The following is a 13,531-nucleotide window of genomic DNA, read 5'->3' as shown; positions in this document are numbered from 1 at the left end:
GCCGTGCGGATCCCTCTTGTGGTCCTTGGGGCCGAGGATGGGATCATGGGCTGTGCCCGGCACTGGGAAGCCTGCCCTCAGTTCTCCATGGTGACAGCTGCTGTGTCGGGTCAGGTGCCACCCCTCTTGGAGCCCCAAAGATGGAGAGTTTTGACACTGGCCCTCAGAGAGCCCCTGGGTCAGGTCCACACAGTGTCTCAGGCTGTGCTGCCTCTGGGGTCTCTGCTCCCTTTTCTCTGCAGCCCCTATAGTGTGAAGCGTGCCCCTCCCGGCAGTGGCGGTGGACCCTGCCTGGTCCTCAGGCGTCTTTCCAGGGTCTGTCCCTGTTCTCGCTCCGCGCACAGAAGAGCAGAGCACCCTGGCGCCACTGACCTTTGCTCCACGCTCTCTGCTCTGCTGCTCCCGGTGCAGCGGCTTCAGCTGCGCTTCCTCCGAGAAGTCCTCCTGGTGTCCCACCCCAGACCCACTGACTTTGCCACGTGAATGCTGCTTGCTCAGAGGCTGGCCTTTTGCCCTGACAGATCCCAAGAGAGGGAAAGCCAGCATTTTGGGGTGTGGGAGGCTTAGGGGGAGGGCTCCCTCTGCTCAGGGTACTCTCGACATGCCGCCCAACATTCCTTCCCTTCTGTAAAGTGGAGGATGCCGCCTGGCCTGCCAGGTGTGTCTAGAGCAGTCAGTGTTGCTGTTTGGGGCCTGGGTGATGCCCGTGGCCTGTAGGCCTTACCCTCCCCACCCCACCCCCCATGGAGTACGGCCCCCTGGACAGGTGGCTCAGTGGTCAGTGTCTAAGGGGTCCTTTGTGGCCAGCTCCTCAGGTGCTCACCATGGCAAACCACAAAACTGGGCTCTGGGGGGGCACCTCCCCGTCCTCCTCCATCCCCAGGCTGGGACCCCGGCCTCAGAGCCCCTGCACCCATCCCGCCACCTCAGACACCACCCAGCAGAGCTCTGGCTTGCTCCTCACACACCTAGGTCTGGTCTCCGGGGAGCTCCAGACACTTGACAAACATGTCGCTAATCCTCCCTGTGTCCTGGGATGTTACCTCCTGAGGCTCTGCCTTTGGAGAACTGCATGCTGGCATAGAAGCCTCTCTCAGCTTCTAGGACTTCCAGGGAAGCGTCAGGATGCTCCTGGCACCTGCTGTCTCATCCCAGGTGGGGGTGGGAGGGGGCAGTAGAGGGTCTGCCCTGGGCCCTCACAGCAGCAGGGGGCACAGGGGGTGCAAGGAGCAGACCCTGCTTCCCTCCACCCCAGTAGGAGGCCCAGTCGAGGTGTCGCTGAGTGACAGGTGTGGGACCCGTGATGTTCACCTGCTGGGTGGGGCGGGCTGGGGAGGCTCAGTGCCCAGCAGCACCCAATCTCCTTGCCTGACTTGTGGGAGGGGCTGAAGAAAGGAGGTTTGGCTGCCTTGAGGCTGAAGCTTGTGCCTGGACCGGTGCTCTATCATGGTGGGGATGAGTGGGCCCCTGGGCCACACACTTGCCTGTTCCCTCAGGCAGGTTGCAGAACATTGTTGCCTCGGGGTCCCTTTCTGTAAAGTGACCCCAGCAACAGGTGTGCTGACGGGTTCCATGTGGGAAGTGCAGGGTGTTGGCGGTCTGCAGCCTGGGGTGACAGCTCCAGCCTGGCTCAGGGGTGGCTGGGACCAAGTGGCATGTGTGTGTGAGCATCCCCGGTTTGGGGGAAGAGGAGGCCAGGCTGGATCCACTGTTGGCTGTAGCCAGAGCAGCAGCAGCGCCCAGCACCCCTGGGGCACGTCCGCAGGGCCTGGCTCTCCCGTGGGGCTGTGCCTGCAGACTCTCTAGATCCCCCAATTTATGTGTCTGGCTGCACATGGAACCCAGTCACCTCCCTGGCTTCCTGGGGCTGCCGCGGGGGCCAGCCCACCGCCTGCCTCCTGCACATCTCCACCCTTCCACGGATGGAGACGAGGACATGGGGAGGTTTCTGTGGCAGTGGCAGCAGGTCAGTAGCAAGCAAGGCCCGTCCCTCAGGCAGCCGGTTGCTAGAAGCTGAGGCCTTCAGCGCAACTGGCGTCCCTCCTGCAGAAAGGATGAGGAGCTGAGGGGTCTGGCGGGGTGAGTGATGTGGGGCGCCCTGCAGCAGGGATGGAGGCCTGGGGCGGGGAGCTGCTGGAAATATGGTGTGTCCTATAAATGGCCTTGGTCTCCATTTGTCCTGTAACTGAGCCCCTGGGAGAAGCAGGCCAATGGGTGAGACCCATGGGGGTGCAGGTAGGAGCAGAGCATGGCCGCCGCCTGGCATCCCTGCCACCAGGGGTCTCCGAGGGCCAGGCCTGGCTTTATTTCATTTATTCTATCAACAAATGTGTTGATTCTGCTGTGTGAACAGTCTTGTATCCGGTACCAGGATCCACAAGGGTGGAGCACGGGCGAGCGTCTGCCGCAGGATCCTCCTCGGCGATCACCTGTCAGTCCTCCTCCGTGCCTCTGCTTATGCTGTTCCGTCCTCCTTTCCACACGCTGATATCTCGAGTGTCTGCTGTGCACCAGACACCGTGTGCTGCGGGATGGTCACAGTCCTGCTGGGAGAAGGATGTGTTTCCAGAAAACAGCAGAAGTGTGTTGATGGATCGGTTTGACGAATGTCCATGTTGGTGCCTGCCTCGCGCCAGCCCTGTTCTTGGTTCCTGGGATGAAGATCCACCCTCTGTGAGAAATACAAAAGGAGATAAAAGCCCCGTGCCTCTGGGAGCTTCTAAGGAGGGGGAGGCGGAGGCTACCTGCCCCGGCCTGGCAGGGGTTTGGCAAGTGGACAGGAAGGACTTGCCAGGAGAAGCACCACCTGGTCAGAGGTCAGGGGGCCTTAGAGATTAGTCCTGGCCCTTCCTGAGTCAGGAGACAGCGTAACATCACCAGAGGGTGGCAAGGTGGTAATCGGGGTGGTTTTGTGGGTGTGCAGACGGTGCACTTGCCACCGCACACCCACAGGGGCCCCGCTCTGGGGGTTTGGTGCCTGGGGTTCCCATCTTTGAAATTCCCAACCTCGGCAGCTGTGTCATGTAAACGTGGTCTGATGGGACCACGAGCTGCAGGCTTGGCACCTTGGCTTCCGTGGGACAGGTGCGCAGCTGCCAGCCCTCGACCTCTCCTGTTCCTTGGCATCCCCTTCATCATCCCACAATGGTGACTAGGTGATGTTGGTGAGGGACGCAAGTCCCACCATCACCCGCTGCCCCAGGGTGCCCCAGGCACCATCACCCGCTGCCCCAAACATCACAGCATGTTTGATGGGCCACATGGCACGGCCCCTTGCTCTGCTCCATCAGACAGTGGCATGTCAGGGCCTGGAGATCCTGCCTCCACTGGAGGCAGGGACAGCAGGCCCCGGGAGGGCGGAGTGACCACCAGGTCCCGTTTATCACTTGCACCGGGGCCCCTGGTGGTAACCTCCAATGCATGGTCCCTTCTCTGCCCTGTTGACGTGGCATTGACCGGCCCGTGCCGTGCCGAGGTTCCTGGAGGGGGCAGGCACCTTTCCTCTCCAGCCCGTGGAGGCCAGTGGTCCTGGGCCCAGTCCAGACGTCATGGCCACATGGGTTCCTTTACTCACGGAACATACCTGAGTGTTATTTCAAAGATCAGGTTTTGGGCAGGGTGTGAAGTAGGCAAACCACAGAAGGCAGGGGCAGGAGCTTCTTCTTAGGTAAATGTGTGTTCCGTGGAGGGAGGCTACTGAGAAGGACAGCACCCACCACGTGACTTAGCTCTTCGTACACCCAGGATATGCCTGTGCCTGGCCCCCCATCCTTGGCCCCTCACCCCCTGTGCTTCTCACCCCCTGGGCCTCCCACCTCCCGGCCCACACTGGTGCCCTGCCCCCGCCCTGTCCTGTGCCCTCCCACCCCTTAGGCCCCCCATCTTCTGGCCCCCTGGCCCCCAGGCTCCCCACCCCCTGCCCACACTGGTGCCCTGCTGCCCGCCCTGGCCCCATCCCGGTGCACACATAGTCACAGGCAGAGGTGGCCTGTGCGCTCACCCGCGGGTGGAAGCGCAGCACTCAAATTAGCCATCTTTCCACTTGCTCAATGGGTATGTAGGCTACTCGCAGGGTGGCGGTTCGCCTGCTATTCCTGGTGTGCGGGGGCTTGGGTGTGGGGTGAGGGAGGAGAAGAGGGGGCGCTCAGTCTAAACATAGACTGGGGCCGGGAGGGGCGGCGAGGCGGGAAGGGCAGAATGATGTTGGAAAATCAGCTCCTTAAGAGAAGCGGGTGCCTGAGGAGAGGAGCCTGTGGGTTGCCATGGCAACCAGGATGCACACCCCCAAGCCCCCCAACAGGAAGGCTGGGGCCTGTGGGCATTCTGGCTGGGCTGGGCTGTGGGTGGCAAATACACCTGCCATGCCCCAGGGGGACTTGCTGCGGGAGCCTCAGTGTTCTCACCTGTGAGATGGGGATGGCAGGAGCGGCCTCCCTGTTTCTCTGTAAACTCCTCCACCTTGGGGTGCCCGGGTGGCTCAGCGGTTTAGCGCCGCCTTGGGCCCAGGGCGTGATCCTGGAGACCCGGGATCGAGTCCCAGGTCGGGCTCCCTGCATGGAGCCTGCTTCTCCCTCTGCCTGTGCCTCTGCCTCTCTTTCTCTCTCTCTCTCTCTCTCTCTCTCTGTCTTTTATGAATAAATACATAAAATCTTTTAAAAAAAATAAACTCCTCCACCTTAACAGGAGAAACCCAGCCTCCCTCTTCTTAACCAGAATGCAAATTAAAACAACAATGGAATCACGCTGTGTTTTACCTGTCAGCTTGGGAAGGGCTTTTTAAAAAAATGACAGTCACCAAATTAGAGCAGATGTGTGGAAACGGCAGCTGTGCTTCTGGAGCGTGTCCTTGAAGACAGATATGTGTGTCGAGATTCAAATGTGCCGGGATATCGTCGGATCGTGATTTGTAAAAGCAAAACCAAAAACAACCTCCATGTTCATCAGCAGGAGCAGGCACAGTTTATTTCGGGGGAAAAAAAATCCATTAAAAAGAACAAGAGAAGAGAGCTCTGTGATTGCTGGTGTGGAACAATCTCCCAGATACAGCGTTAGGTTGGAAAAAAAAACCACCAACAAAATGGCATGAGGCAGAGCAGGGCGCGGTGTGCGAACATCTGCGTCCGAAGTTTGTGATGAGTGTGCGCGCGTGGGGGCTGCTGTCGGGCCGAGCGGCGCGATGTCATGCAGGCGCCGAAAGGGATGAGGGAAACCTCAGTGAACTCGTATGCACACCTGTCCGTGACACATTAGATGCAACACAACTAATGGGAAAAGAATATGTAGCGTATGGCGCCGTTTAGGTTTCAAAAATAAAACGTGAATGCCTCTAAGTCCGCAGACGGTGCGCCGGGCCAGAGTCCGCCAGAATTAAGAGTAGTTACCTGTGGGAGGGACGTTGGATGGGTGGGCAAACAGGTGGAAGTGGAAATTCACATTCATTCTCTACACCTGAAAAAAAAGGTTTTAAAAGGACTCCTCTTGCTTTTGTATATTTAGAAATGTGTGTGTGTCCAGCTGTCGTAGCCGGTCTTTAGGATGATCTCCATCACCCACTGTCTCCCTACAAGGCAGATCCTGCTGCCCCCCCACCTCACCTCCTTGTTTTCTGATGTGCTGCACATTGCTCGTTCCCCTGCCCCTGGGCCTTTGCACTCGCTGTCCCTTCCTCCTGGAACTCACCGCCTGGCCAGCCCCTCATTACCTCCAGCTCAGGGATGCCCTGTCCCCCTGCCCCAGGGCATTGGTGGTACCCACCGCGCTGTGGTTCTGTGCACCCCAGCCGTCCCCATCAGACGTGCCACCTCCTCAGGGCAGGACCTGCCTCGTGCTTTGAGTCCCTGGTGCCAGCACGTGGTCGATGGGCACACCAGGCCCATTCTCTGTGGTGGGGGTGGCCGGTGGGCTACAGTGATTGAGCAGTGCTGTGGGTGGGGTGGGGGGTGCTTCTGTGTCTGGGGTGAGAGTGTGAGCCTCCTTCTGTCTTCTTTGCTGTTCTAAGACGGTGGTTTTCTGGAGTTTTGTCTGTTTTTGTAGCAAAGAGTTTCTCTGAGCTCCAAGAGGAGCTCCATGATGCCAGGTGGGAGGCGGCCCGGGTGTGGCCGGAGAACGGGTGGGGACCCCGCACAGTGGCACCACAGCCCCAGACTTTGGGTCCTCGGCTTCCGCCTGAGAGAGGTTCTTTCGACACAGCAACCAAAACACAAGGCAGACGAGCAGGTGCAGGAGCCGGGGGCGGCAGGAGCCGTGAGAGCACTGACGGGCGTGAGCTTTCTCGTAAGGGCGATGTTATAAAATTAGCTTATGGTGATGGCTGCACAGCTCCAAGTACGCTAGAAGCCACCGACCTGCACCCTCGGAACCGGAGGCTGTCAGGGTACACGAACTGTAGCCCGATAACGCTGCTGAACAACGAAACCCACAAAGCAGCCGCTAACAAGTGGCTGTGTGTGGTCTACGCCCAGCTCCTGGCGCTCCGGAGAGCCCTCCCGCGGGACCCTCGCTATACCCGCTCCACAGTTGGGTAGACTGAGGCTCACGGGGGCCCGACCTGCCCCAGATGGAGTGTTCCTGGGAGCCGGGCGCTGCGGGGTGGGGGGCAGGTGCAGGACTGCTTCCTGGGAGCATCTGGCCCGGGACGGAGGGTCTCGAAGGGCGGGCCTCAGGGGACCCGTGCAGCGGACCCTCCGGCCGTGCCTTTCTTTGGAGCGAGGTAACTGCGATGTGACTGAGGATGTTGAGATGAGGTCATCCTGGATGACGTGAGCCCTACGTGTAGTGACCAGTGTCCTGAGAAGGCAGAGGCAGGGCCCTGGGTGAGCGTCTGCAAGCCAAGGAGCGCAGACGATGACGGCAGCACCGGGGCTGGGGACCAGGCAGGGGGCCCGGGCCGCGATTCTGGCGAGAGAGAACACGGGTCTGTCGCTCCCGCCCCCAGGGGTGTGGCGGCCTATTCCTGCCGCCCCAGGACATTGGCACAGCCCCCATCCTCTGGGCACAGCCTCTGTGTCAGGCGAGGGCCGTTTCTGGACGGGCGTGGAGTGCTGGCGGCTGGCTGTCCCTCTGTGACGGCACCTCCGTGACCCCGTCGGCGTCTGGTCGCCTTTGTGAGTCAGCCTTGCTTGACCCCGTCAGTGCGCAGGGCAACATGTCCTTCGTTAGATTTTTTTTTTCTCTTTCTTTCTTTGAGGATTTTTTAACAGGAAAAGAATGGGGGTAGGGAAGGATCTGGCGGGAGGAAGAGAAGCCAGCTGTTGTGGCTTGATCTAGAATGTTCCCTGGCTTTGCAGGCCGCTCCAAGGGATGTCTTTGTCATTCTGACCAGATGACACATGCTTTCCAGAGACAGGCGGGACTCAGGCTCTGCAGAAACCTGCCCCCCCACCTCCCATTTCCCTGGCTCTGGCTCCCATAGAAAAGCTCATTGAAATCACCACCACGAGGGCTTTCCTCTCACTCTTTGGCTCTGTTTGAGTTCCTGTCTGGCTTGACAAGGGCTTAAACATCCCACCAAACCCCACAGTCCTCCTATGGACCAGCCAGGTGCTGCTGCCTCTGCTGCTGGGGCTGTGACAGGTGACAGGCACCGCGGCCGCCCAAGTGGGTCCGTCCAGAAGGGTTAGTTCTCCACCGGGCCACCTGCGTCCCCTCTGTCCCCGGCCTGTCCTCCCACACCAGCTGTGGGTGCCAGTCCCCACCTGCCCAGGCCCCTTAGGAGGCCCCTTGCTGGTCTCAGGAGGAGCCCAGACTCTGGGATCCAGCTCCTGCCCCATCCTCTTTCTCTGCTCATGTCCTTGGGTGCTCTGTGACCTCATTCCCACCCAGGACCTCACGTGTCCCAGTCTCCTCCACTCACCTTTACTGGTCTCCTCCTGGTCCTTCAGATCCCAGGTCCCAGTCTGCCTCCTCCAGGAAGCCCTCGCTGACCTGGTGCTAGCCTGGGGATGTGCGGCATGGTGGTGAAGGCCCGTCTTGCTCTCTGAGCCTCCTAGGGGCAAGAGCTGGGTCGTGCTCTCTCCCGCGTCCGCAGCACCTGCATGGGGTCTGACAGTGGTGGCACTCCAGGACGGCTGGCCGTGGGGTGACTCAGAGCTGAGGTCTTCCCGTCTCTGGCGTTGGCATCCTCACCTGTCAGGACAAGCTGAGTGCGCTGCCCATCACCCACACCCTGTGCAGATGCTGGGGTCCGGCCCTCATGTGCCACTGGGGCACCTTGAGGGTGGGTGCTGGGCACTCTGTGAGCACCGGCTGTTGGCAGGGTGCTGGCGCTGGAGCGTCGAGGCCCTGACCCGCGACTCTGGGAGGCTGACGGAGGCCGGGAGAGGCAGCGCAGAGCTGAGGATGCACCTGAGAGCCTCCAGCCTGTCTGCTAGGCTTCTCGGCTGGCGCCTAGGACAAGCAGCAGAAAGCCAGTGGCAATGTTTTCCACGGGGTGTGCGCCAGGGGCTCTGGGCCAGGCACCCGGCTCTGAAATGAGCCCCCAGGCCGTGGGACTGTCCCACAAGCAGCCCCCCTGGACAGAGCACCTGGCAGAGGGCCGAGGGACGGCGGGCCTTGGGAAGGCAGCTCCCTCCCTGGGGAAGGAGGGGCCTCCAGAGGAAGGTGTGCTCTGGAGCTAACCTGACAGATTATCTCCAGGGACGGCCCCCACCCCGGGCTCCCGCCGCACTCCCTGCCGCACCCCTGCCCAGACCCCATCCCAGGTGCTGATGAAGCTCAGCTGACAAGGCCTTGACCACATAACCCCATAGGCGTTTTGTCTTGTTTGCCTCTGCTGATGCGCTTTGGGGTCCCCCACCCTGGTACTGGCTCCTCCCATGCCCTCTCAGGGGGCGGGGCTAGCTCGCACAGACCCCCCAGGACCTCACTGTAGGTCGCTCCTCCTCCAGCTGATGCGTCCCGTGATGGGGAGGGTTGGGCACAGGTGGGTGGGTGGGGGCCTCTGATGGGCATGTGCGCCGTGCACGGTGCATTTAGGACCATCAGACTTGGCTGGGGCTCCTTGCGTGCTTCTGCACATGTGGCAGCACACCCAGGGGCGGCACGCAGCTCTCAGCTTGTCCGCTGACCACGGCTGCTTGGGGCGGCTGAGAGGAGGACCCCCCGGAAAGAATGCGGGATTGCTCAGTGCTGCCTGCCCTGGAGGGGCGTGGGAGCAGCCTCCGCCCCACTGCTGATGTGGTTTCCAGGGCCACCCTCTGCACAGCTCTCCTGTGGTTCCTGAAATAAAGCAGCCTCGGGGTTATGCCACCAGGGATGTTCCGGGGCCGTCCTCCACCCCAGGGTCACCAGGGCCTCCCGGTCTGCTCTGACTGAGGCAGCTCTCTCTGATGCCCTCTCCCCGCCTGCCCCCTGGAGTAGGGGTCAGCCCTGTGCCTCACGCTCCATGGGCCCTGCCAGGGGCTTGCCCCCTTAGATCGGGGTCTGGGGGATGGACCAGGACCTTCTCCACTGATGGGCGGTGCTGCCAGCCAGGCCAGAGGGGGAACCCAGCTGTGGGTCCCCCGGGCGTCCTGTGTGCTGGGCACGTGCCGGCAGCATGGCCTGTGCGGCCTCTGTTCCACGGCCGCGAGGCTGGGGCCCACGGGGCCTGGTGATCAGCCCGAGGATCTGGAAGGCCTCAAGCCCAGGCCTGTAAGGGCACATCCAGGGCTCTCTGGCCAGGCTCTGGTGTCCTTCCAAGGAGAGCCCACCTTCCTGGCACCCCTGAAGGACAGAGGATGGAGTCCTGGTGTCAGGCAGCATGCTGGAGGCTCAGTGTGGCCTTTTCTGAGCTGGGTTCCTGTGATCGTGAGGTTGACGGGGCCTGAGAACCTGCATTTCTGGCCAGCTCCCGGGTGGTGCTGTGGCTGCTCTCACGTGCTCTCCCTGCCAGCATCTCCCTCCCCTCTCCTCTTCTCCCCTGCACCAGCCCTGACCCTGCTTCTGCCCAGCCCAGCCCAGAAAGGGTCCACCTCCTTACAATGTATCAGAGAGTGGACTCACAGGGAGAAGTCATGTGGGTTTGCAAAAGCTGCAGCCTCTGTTTACCGTCGTGGATCACTGGTGGGTCACTGGCAGGTAGGTGGTCCTGCTCAGGAGGCCCCGAGCACACCCGGGCTGCCGGACAGCACCTCATGGGCAGATGTGCAGAGCAGGCCAGCTGTAGGCAGATTGGACTCAGAAGCTGGCTCTGCGTCCCCTGGGCCTTTGTTTCCTCTTCTGTACGAACAACGCCCGTTCCTACTTGGAGCCTCTGCTGACGGGTGCTGGGCTGCAGGGCTTGGGGAGGCTTGGGTCCAGAGAGACAGGCTGGGGGGTGCTCCGGGCACTGGCTCAGAGGGGGTGGGAGCGGGCTGCACCCCAGCAGGGGTGGGGGTCCTGCCCTAACAAGGGGGAGCTGTCACGGCCGTGTCTGCAGGAGCAGCTGGCTCCGAGTGGGCCTTCCCCATGCTCCGTACGGAGGTCGGGTCGGGCTCTGGCCTGCTGGGGTGGTGGAAGGGCTCTCTTCCTTCGCTCTTGGAACTGGGTTTGGCCTCAGCGTCTCGGAGCCACCAGGCCAGTGGGACTGGCTCGAACCAAAGGCCCGAGGGTGACTCGGGGACCAGAGCTGGCTGAGGAGGAAGTGATGGTGCCAGTAAGGGGCTCGTTTGTGGAGGAAGCAGCACACCCTGTGTCAGCTGGGGCCACGTCCCCAGGTGCTGCAGGGGGCAGGGGGGGCAGCCAACCAGAACTGCTCACCCCGGGTCCTGGGGGCTGGACGTCCGAGGGGGCGTGTGGACAGCCTGGACCCTCCAGAGGCCTCTGTCCTGGGCGTGTCTGTGCCCTGGTGTCCGCTGCCTGGGGGCCACCCTGACAGCCACATCTTAACTCCATCAGTGGTCATGCCAACTGGTACCGGGGTTAGGAGTCCCAGTGTGTCAACTGGGGGACACAACGTGGCCCTTCACTTTGACACATGTCCTCTGAGGCTGCAAGCCTCCTGGGCTTAAGAAAGACAAAAGCTATATTTTCCGGACGGGAAGGGACATCCGTGGTGCCCCTGGGTGGCTGCTAGAGCACAGCTTTGTCACACGCGGTCTCAGAGCTGCCAACCGCCGCCCCGGGTGCCTTGCCGGGGGTGCCCCTTCATTTGTTGCACTGGCGCCTGTGCGGGCAAGAAGCCTCCGAGCCTCCCCGTGGAAGAGCGTGCTATTCCCGCTGCAGCCCGTGGGTTCCCGCCACTGCCCTCTGGGGCGGGGGACGCAGCCGCATGTGGGATGCGGGCAAGACCTCCAACCAGGGGCACCTGGTGGGCACACGGGATGTGCTCCTGTTCAGTGACATCAGGCCCCTCCTTAGCCACGCGGACCCCCATTGCCGGTGTCCCTGTCTCTGCTGCCAGTCCCGGGGCAGCCCGCTGTCCCCTCCCTGCGTGGGGCCGCACGGACCAGGGGGGGCCCAGGGCTGGGCTCAGGGGGCCCAGCAGACGGCGCACCAGAGGGATGGGTGGGGGGGGCCCCGGCACACACAAGCGTCCCTGAGGGCCGCCCTGGCTCGGAGCACCAGTGGGCTTTCTGTAGAGCGAGCGCAGCCCTCCCTCGTGACGGCTGTCAGCGTGTCCCTTAGTTGACTGACCCACTGCTCTCCAGCAGGTTCAGTAACGTAGAAACAGGGCTCAAGGCGCCAGCTCGCCGCCTGGGGAAGGAAGGATTTTGCGTTAATGGGAAATAATTGTTCTGGCCCTGAGCTGCCAGCTTTTTTTCCAAGTCCTTCCCTGGGCCCCATGCAGGGTGGGGGCGGACGGGTCGGGCACTACCTGATTGCGGGGGGAGGTGGTCCCCAAACCCGCAGCAGGCTGGGGAGCGTGTGCGGCCCGGAAAGCCCTGGCCACGTCGCAGCGTGGTGACCCTCAGACGTGGATGCGGGGGTGTCACGGGACCCTGATCACAGGAAGGGGCCAGAATCAGAGGCAGATGGTGGCTGCCGGGGGCGGGGGTGACTGCTGATGGGGCCGGGGTTTTGGAGCTGGAGATGTTCAAGAGTCAGTGGTGATGACCGCCCAGCTCTGCCCCGAGCTGTAAAAGGGTGAACCACGGGGTGGTTGGTGTAAGAGACAGGGAGCAGGTGGCAGTCTCAGCATCTGGACGCCACGGCCAGTGTGACCTCTCCCGGGTCGCCTCTCGGGAAACATGGAGGCCCCCTGGCCAGTGGCCCTGGCGGGAGGGGCAGGTGTGGTGTTGGGCAGGTGCCTGGGTACCATGGAGGCATCCTCAGCCCCGAGGCCTGAAGCCCTGTGGGCCACCCTGGGACCTTGTGGGGTCACGAGGGAGAAGGGACATCTGTTTGGACCTTCGTTCAATGGACCTTCAGTGTGCCCAAAGTGTGTCTCCCCCTGTGAAAGGCAGGCCCTCACGTGGCCCGAGACGCATGCGTGTCTTGCCCCGCTTCCAGCCACACCCCCAGGGCCCCTCTCGGCCCAATCCCTCCATCTCCATCCTCACAGGGCCTCCGCTGTGCATCTCTGTCCAGCTTATGAGGACATCAGTCATGGGATTGGGGCCCCTCCCATTCACAGCGACCTCATCTGAACGAAGCACATCTGCAAAGATGCCATTTCCAGATAAGGTCACATTTGGAGGTTCTGGATAGATGTGAATTCTGGGGGAGGCTGTTCACCCCCTACAGGGGCTTTCAGAAAGCAGATGCGTTCGGATGGCGGTGGCAGCCTGAGTCACTTATCGAGACTCCTGACACCTTTCTGAGCTGGAGGAGAACTAGATCATCAGGCCAGACCTCTGTGCCTCAGTGTCCCCATCTGTCCGGGCTGTGGAAACGAGGCAGGAGTCATGTTGCAGTGTGGAAGACCCCTGCCGCCAAGCTGGTGAGGGGTGCGCCCCTGCAGCAGGGCCCCCGTAGCCCACCTCTGACACCCAGCACGACCCCCCCAAGCACCCCCAGCCCCTGCCAAGGCCCCTTCAGCCCCTCGGTCACCAGCACTGGTGCCAGCAGGGGCCTCGCAGCCACATCCTACGGCAACCTGACGTAGGACCCTGGGCCCCTCCTTTCCAAGAGACCTGCCCTCACAGAGTAACAAGCAACAGAGGACTGTGAGGAAAGACACATTCTGAATTGGGTGGTGGGGAGTCCGGCAAGGCTGGAGACCCCAGAGCTGGGGAGCCCGTCACAGGGTTACACGCACCCCCTGCTCTGGGTCTGGGGTACTGCCTGGGGGCAGGATGGCCTCAGTCCAGAGTGGGAGTGGGCAGGCGGCTGGCTGTGGGGTCCGACTCATGCACCCGGGAGGAGGGGGCCACCTGGGAGGGGGCGCTGGATGCAGAACCACTGCGGGCGGAGGGGGAGTGGGCTGCAGTCAGGGAGGGGGCATAGTCTGGGGGCTCCGGTGTGTGGCGCAGTGGTTCTCAGAGGTCCCCGGCCCGCCGGCAGCGTCACCGGAGCAGCGGGAATGCAGGTCTCTGGGCCCAGCCCCGCAGAGTCAGACACTCCGGGGCAGCCAGGATGTCCAGTGTGGCCCATCTGGACCCAGTAAGGTCACAGTCCCAGGTTCTGGGTGGAT

The 13,531-nt window shown here is 62.1% G+C and overlaps 1 protein-coding gene and 1 long non-coding RNA gene across 2 annotated transcripts in view; one reads left to right on the top strand and one right to left on the bottom strand.

Moving 5' to 3' along the window:
* Nucleotides 1-13,531, top strand: part of JPH3 (junctophilin 3) — an 81,239-nt gene that overhangs the window by 56,849 nt on the left and 10,859 nt on the right. The gene's annotated exons all lie outside the window — the stretch shown is intronic.
* Nucleotides 4,935-12,877, bottom strand: LOC118354666 (uncharacterized). Its single transcript, XR_007410918.1, has 2 exons — nt 7,853-12,877; nt 4,935-5,381 (listed from the first exon to the last, which is right to left on the bottom strand). It is a non-coding gene; the product is annotated as an uncharacterized LOC118354666 (long non-coding RNA).

The sequence above is a fragment of the Canis lupus genome, chromosome 5 (genome assembly GCF_003254725.2).
Source record: "Canis lupus dingo isolate Sandy chromosome 5, ASM325472v2, whole genome shotgun sequence".
Classification (NCBI taxonomy): Eukaryota; Metazoa; Chordata; class Mammalia; order Carnivora; family Canidae; genus Canis; species Canis lupus.
The sequence above is the reverse complement of the archived record's forward strand: the minus strand, read 5'-3'. Positions and strand labels throughout refer to the sequence as shown.